This window comes from Eriocheir sinensis, unplaced genomic scaffold (genome assembly GCF_024679095.1).
Source record: "Eriocheir sinensis breed Jianghai 21 unplaced genomic scaffold, ASM2467909v1 Scaffold215, whole genome shotgun sequence".
NCBI classification, from domain to species: Eukaryota; Metazoa; Arthropoda; class Malacostraca; order Decapoda; family Varunidae; genus Eriocheir; species Eriocheir sinensis.
The window spans coordinates 320,001-327,345 of NW_026111516.1; positions in this window are offsets into that span (position 1 = coordinate 320,001).

Sequence of the window (7,345 nt, forward strand, 5' to 3'; positions counted from 1 at the left end):
TTATCCCAATCGTTTGGCTACTGACTCTTTAACCAAAGTGTAACTGCTGCCTGTTTCAACAATAGCTTGGATGATTTTGTTGTTAACCATGACACTGATGGTGGGGGAGGTGTACTGATCATTTAGTCATGCTCGAGATGTTGGAGGTTGTGTTCGGACCGACGCCTGGGTCTGGGGTGTTTGGGTATTTTTTCCCGGATATAGGGGGTTTCCTCGCCGACAATTCGGCTGACGGCAGTCAAAGCAGAGGCCCGGGGCGAGTTTCCCCCAACACCCACGCAAGTCGTGAGAGGAATTTAGGCAACAGGCACAGTATTTAGTCGAGTAAGGGCAGCGGTTCCTACTTAATTAGTGGGGTCGCGGTCATGTCTAGAGGTGCATGATTGGGGTCGCCTGAAAAAGAGGTTGGGAACAACTGCTCTAGTGTTTCGTGTTCGATCGTCATTTGTTGTCCAAAGTAGTCAGTCAATCTGCGAGCGTAGCAACCTCTTATAGCCCCTTGTTTGATGGCATAATTCAGAGTACCTAAAATACCTGATGACTGGTTAACCTTAGTCATAATTCTGGTGGAATCCTGGAATACCCTCAGGAATAAGAAGGGAATTCAGGTGTCAGAAAATAAAAGAAGCAGACTGAAAAAAAATGACAGAGAGAGAGAGAGAGAGAGAGAGAGAGAGAGAGAGAGAGAGAGAGAGAGAGAGAGAGAGAGAGAGAGAGAGAGAGAGAGTACTGTACAGTTGGAATAAAATACTAAAACAAATGAAAATAGGGAATTAAAAGGATGCGTTGGGTGAAGTACACTAGTTTCGGTGAATTTGGTTAAGCTCAATGAGCCGTGATGAGAGAAAAGGCGCCGGGCAGCTTCACTCAGGTCCTCACAGAACGACACAAGGCTCGAAACACCACACGGAACCTTGACGGGCTCAGGATACTTCGCTCGCTACATCATTACCGGAAGCTTTATGGACGAGCTAAGCATGAAGAACACCAAGTATAAGCTACATACACAACCTTAGTATAACAAAAGATGCATTACGTAAAATTAACACACTATCGAGACTTGCTGCGGCTTGTCATGCTGACCATAGACCCTCCTCTCCTCCCTTCCCCTCTCTCCTGCCCTCCCACCAGCCTGAGGTACGACGATTCTCTCCTCATCACTCCCTCACACTCAAGCTCCCCGGTTCCTTCACACTCATTCCTCACCACTGAGCAGGGTTGCCAATTTTGGTACTAACGTACCATATTTGGTACTTTTTAACTCAGAAGTACGTTTGGTACGTCAGACTCAGGCCCCGTTCATGCTACACACACGCACGCCGCCCTGGCCCTCTCATCGGGGCGGGGGAGAGCGCGACTCACACTCCGATCACCGCCCTGGCGTCATCACGGGCCTGGCACCGATGACGTCACGGCCGGCAGCCAATCACAGCACGGAAAAACCTCCTTCAAATATTACTAATTAGTAATTATACGTCTTTAGATATTTTCAATTCACTCCCCAGGCGAGTCTCAACATGGACAAATCTCATAATCCGTAATAATCATTAATCATTAATCAAGAACAGTCGCACGGGAGGGAGCAAACTGGCAGGACAAGGCTTTAGACAGCAGGGCACTCACTCAATCCTCCCCACCGGCCTCCCCTACCTCAATCTTGTCTATACGCCGCGTCCTTTCCTGCAAGAACCACCACACCGTTTCTCAACTGATCCTCGCGTAGTGGCCGCCTCAGCACGCCGCCACCCGCCTTGAACACGCGCAACACACCCGTCGGGGACCCCATCACGCCACGGCCTTCTATATAGATGGCCTGAGCGCTGGGATGCAGATACACCGAGACGTCACGATACTCGGTCATACTTCAGCCGCGCGGCCCGCACCGTTGGTGACTGTGGAGGAGAGCACACGTTTTCGGTCACGGTGAAGTGTCACGACCAATCTCAAACCTCCTCAGTCTGTACTTCACATCAACATGCCCAGCAGGTGTTGTGTACTTCGTTGCAACGTAAATTATCCCACTGGTCATGCAGTGACTATATTTTCTTTCCCAAAAGATGAATCACTGCACGTAAATGGGCTAGACCCCTAAGTAGGGACGATTTTACACCTAATCAGAGCAGCAGGGTAAGTACTCCAATATTAACCATCCCTGTTATAATTGCTGATATTCCAGTGCATTTCAGGTTTCATTAGAATGTAAGGTGGTAAATATTAGGGGCATTAATGTATGACCGTAGGTTGTCTTATGCAGGGTCAGTGCAAACCTCCCGCTACAGGTCGTCGCATTTTCTATATTGAGAGATCAAGTCATTCTAAGTCAGAAATGGTCAATAGTGAAATGTATTTATTGCAACGGTTTAGAAGTTACCCTTCGCGACATTTAAATATGAGCGCACCGGCAGCGTACCCGGGGGAAGAAGGGAGGGCGGCATGCTGTCCGTTGAATCTTAATATCAGTGTTTACTATTTCCCATTATTCACTTTATTTCTGAATGACGTTGATATGATAAACAAATTAATCGTACGGAACAATAAAGAAAGTGGTGTATCATAGCAGTTGATAGTTACAACAATGAATTCCTTATGGCAACATCAATTAACTGCGAGTCACGGAGCAGCCTGTGATTGATATAATGCCTCATGCATTGTGTGTGTGTGTGTGTGTGTGTGTGTGTGTGTGTGTGTGTGTGTGTGTGTGTGTTATAATTAAAGTCACTAATCCTACTCTAAATGAATCATGTAATGACAAAAGTATTTTATCAGTTGATATCTACTATATTGTAAAGTTACTTGTGTAACTCCATTCACGATGAGACTAGCCCAGGACAATAAACAGGCTCTTTCACATGATACGCTCATTTTGTGAATTAAAGTTATGAATCTCTCTCTCTCTCTCTCTCTCTCTCTCTCTCTCTCTCTCTCAACGCTCGAAGTTTAAGAAATAAGATCGATGAATTGCAGTGCCTAACTAAAACAGAGGACTTTGATGTAATTGCCGTAACTGAAACATTTATTGACACCGCTAATAATGACAATTTCTGAATATAATATAGATAACTTTATATTTCTCAACAAAGACCGAGTTAATCGTAGAGGTGGAGGAGTGGCTCTTTACATCAAAAGTAACTTACAGCCCGTTGATAAAACACCAGAGGACAGTACTGTAGAACACTTGAGCGTGAGTACAAATACCGATCAATTAAAAATTAACATATCCGTCATTTACAGGCCTCCAGGCCAATCACGCGAGGATGATGAAATAATGTATAGCGTTTTGCAAAGAACTCTCCGAAACAGTGATGCACTGATTTTGGGCGATTTTAATCTACCGCATATAGACTGGCAGACACTCGCGGGATCCGAGGGGGAATCGCACAGGATGTTAGACTTCGCTGAAAATAACTGCCTTAGCCAAATGGTTAGTGAACCAACGCGCGATAATAGTATTTTTGATTTTGTATTAGTAACCCAAGAGAACTTAGTTGACAATGTTAGCGTTAGCGAACACCTCGGATCATGCGATCATAGACTGGTGCCTCTCAACATAAGAGCTCAAACAAGGATTGCAGAGAATAAGGTATTGGTTCCCAATTTTAAAAGAGCGGATTTTGAAAGAAGACAGTCATTGACGAACTTTCAATTAGTATCCAGCATAGACGTCGAATAATCTTGGCAAGACATTAAAGCTCGACTACTAACTGAACAAAATAAATCCGAGCAATCTTGTGAAAAGCGCCGAAAAGTTAAAATCCTCTGTGGTTTAATAATGAAATCAAACTTGCTCTCCAAAAGAGGAACTTGTTATATAGGCAAAAGAAAACCGATAACTCTACCGAAAATAGTACACGGTACTGCGAAGCAAGACGACAAGTCAAAAGTTTAATCAAACAGGCGAAACGGAGGTACGCAGTAAACATTGCGGTAAATTGCAAGTCACAGCCTAAAAGTTTTTATATATATATAAACAACAAAAAAGAGATTCGAAGTGGGATTGGCCCATTAACAGATAATTCGGGCAATATCGTGACAGACAGCCAACGCATAGCGAACACGTTAAATTCTTATTTCGCCTCGGTTTTTAATAGTAATTCTACCGATACTGCTGCTGTTCCTAACATTATTGAAAATCCCAGTCATACCCTCCCTGACTTTGAAATTAGTACAGATGAGGTTCTCAAAGCGCTGCAGTCACTTAAAACTAACAAAAGTCCAGGACCCAATAAAATATATCCAAAATTACAAAGAAATATCAAGAGAGATACTCAGACCTTTAACAATGCTGTTTAATATGTCTTTGCACCATGGTACCGTTCCTAGTGATAGGAAAATGGCTAACGTAACACCCAATCAAATCTTTGCACCATGGTATCGTTCCTAGTGATTGGAAAATGGCTAACGTAACACCCATTTTCAAAAAAGGTGACCGAAAATTACCGGATAATTACAGGCCAATCAGCTTAACTTCAATTATTGGTAAATTATTTGAGACAATTATTCGAGATAAAGTAGTTAACTACCTAGAGTTTAATTCGCTAATCCTGGACTAGCAATATGGTTTCCGTAACAACAGATCTTGTTTGTCGGATCTATTAACGTTCTATAACGAGCTTTTTGCAATCTATAATGTTTCTAAATCACTTGATATTATTTATTTGGACTTCCAGAAGGCGTTTGATAAAGTCTCACACTACAATTTGCTTCATAAAATAAAGGAAATAGGTATCGGGGGTAAGCTTCACGAATGGATCAAGCACTGGCTAAGCAATAGAAAGGAAAGAGTTGTAATAAATGGAGTGACCTCTGTCAGAAGTCACTCCATTTATTACAACTCTAGTGACTTGCATCCACTCAAGAGTCTGAGTGGATGCCAGTCACTAGTGGTGTCCCCCAAGGCTCTGTCCTGGGACCCGTTCTCTTCGTCATTTACATCAACGACATTGACCTTGGTCTCAATAATTTCGCTAGTAAATTTGCGGACGACACGAAAATCGGCAATGCGGTACTTACGGAATGTGACAGGCGGAGCCTACAAGAACATTTATGTAAAATATCAGATTGGTCAGTAAAATGGGAAATGCCTTTTAATATAAACAAGTGCCAGATTCTGCAGGTTGGATCTAGAAATATAAAGGACTACGAAATGTGCGGCGTTAAAGTTAAAGGCGTTCACTCGGTCAAAGATCTTGGCGTCACAGTCGCGTCTAACCTCAAGTTTTACCAGCAGTGCAACGAGTCCGTTAAAAAAAGCAAATAGGATGATGGGTTTGATTAAGAGAAATTTTTCATTCAAGAATAAAGATGTTATACTACCTTTGTATAATAGTTTCGTTAGACCTCATCTGGAGTATGCCGTGCAGTTTTGGTCTCCCCACCATGCGAAAGACATTGCTAAATTAGAAGGTGTTCAGCGTAGAGCAACCAAGATGATTCCTTCATTACGAAACAAACCCTACGAGAAAAGGCTGTCACATCTAAACCTGTTTTCTCTTGAAAAACGCCGCCTCAGAGGAAAACTGATCGAGTGCTATAAAATACTTAACAGTTTTACCAACGTGGATCCGACCGAGCTGTTTGTGATGGATGATTCGACGCGAACGAGAAATAATGGCGCTAAACTCAAATGTAGACAAGTTCTTTCAGATTGCACAAAATTCTACTTCACTAATGCTGTCGTTCGAGAATGGAACTCGATTACGTCGTTTAAAAATAATCTTGACCGCTATCTCCTCCATCTAAATGTTCACTAGGTCAGTTTCAACGCCATGGTGGCCGCATAACAGCTGTCACTTAGGTTTAGGACAGACCACCTAGTTTTGGCGTCAGGGCCTGTGTGGTCTGGTTATCTATGTAATTCTATGTAATTTCTCTCTCTCTCTCTCTCTCTCTCTCTCTCTCTCTCTCTCTCTCTCTCTCTCTCTCTCTCTCTCTCTCTCTCTCTCTCTCTCTCTCTCTCTCTCTCTCTCTCTCTATATATATATATATATATATATATATATATATATATATATATATATATATATATATATATATATATATATATACATTTTCACCTGTGGCGCTGGTAGGCTTGTTTTTTGGAGGGACCTCATGGTATGGCCCACCCCGTTGTTGCGCAGCCCAGTGTTTTACAATGGCACCATCTTGCATTGGCTCATGCTGCCCTCCCGGAGCTCATCTTTAATACTAGAATCTAGAGTCCGGGTTGATAGGTGGTCTTCTGGACAGCATGTGGGTAGTTTTAAGCCACTCGGCGGCGGCTGAAAAATCCCAGCTCGGTGGCACCGGGCGGGGATTGAACTCGCGTCGTAGTGAACGCGGCGCCGTCACGGTGTCCATATATATATATATATATATATATATATATATATATATATATATATATATATATATATATATATATATATATATATATATATATATATATATATATGTGTGTGTGTGTGTGTGTGTGTGTCAGTACAGAAAATATCCCCAGAAACCAGAACGTAAAATTATCTGATATAAAAGAAACGAAATGGGAGAAAATGCGGTGATGATTTATCTAATTTCAATAACTTTGGTTTGGAAATTACACGGGATGATATTGAAAAAAAAAAGATTATCTTCCAATTCTCACATTTTTCGCAGGCTATTGTTGCTATGTGGTTACCAAAAAAATAAATGTAATTTATGTAAAGACTTCCTAACATGTATTGAAAAATGTAGAGAATTTGCCACAGTAACAGCTACATACAAGGCATTACCAGAGGTTTTCTTGTCTACCCTGATGAGGGAATAGTCAATATAGTTATGTACAATTGTTATATTGCAGTCAACAAACTAACAGCAAACCCTAACTTCACACATTCATTAAACCAGAGAAATGTCGCCACAGAAATAACAATGAATATCCTTGCAGATAATGATGTTTTCCTACCAGCAAATAATTGCGGTAATGAACACAGCATAGATAAAGTTCAGGAAATGTTAGTGTGGGCTTCAACAAATGCCTTACTCAACAATTTCTGCACCAAAGAAAATGATCTCATACACCAGAGCAGGAAAGCGGGGAAAAAACTAAGCTTAAGACGTTAACGGGATAATGTTACTGAGGTTAATGTCAATCATGTTCGTCATTCACTTTTCTTAATATGATGAAAAGTAATTATAATTTGTAATTAAAACCATGTTGTGGGTTTCTCTATCCAATTATAGAATCTAGAATTTTATGCCAGGGTAGTTGCAATGATTTTTTTTTTTTTTTTTTTTTTACAGCAAAGGAGACGGCACAAGGCCACAAAAAAGGAAACCTTTAAAAAAAAACGCTACTCGCTGTTCCTGTAAGGAATCCGAAGAGGTGGCC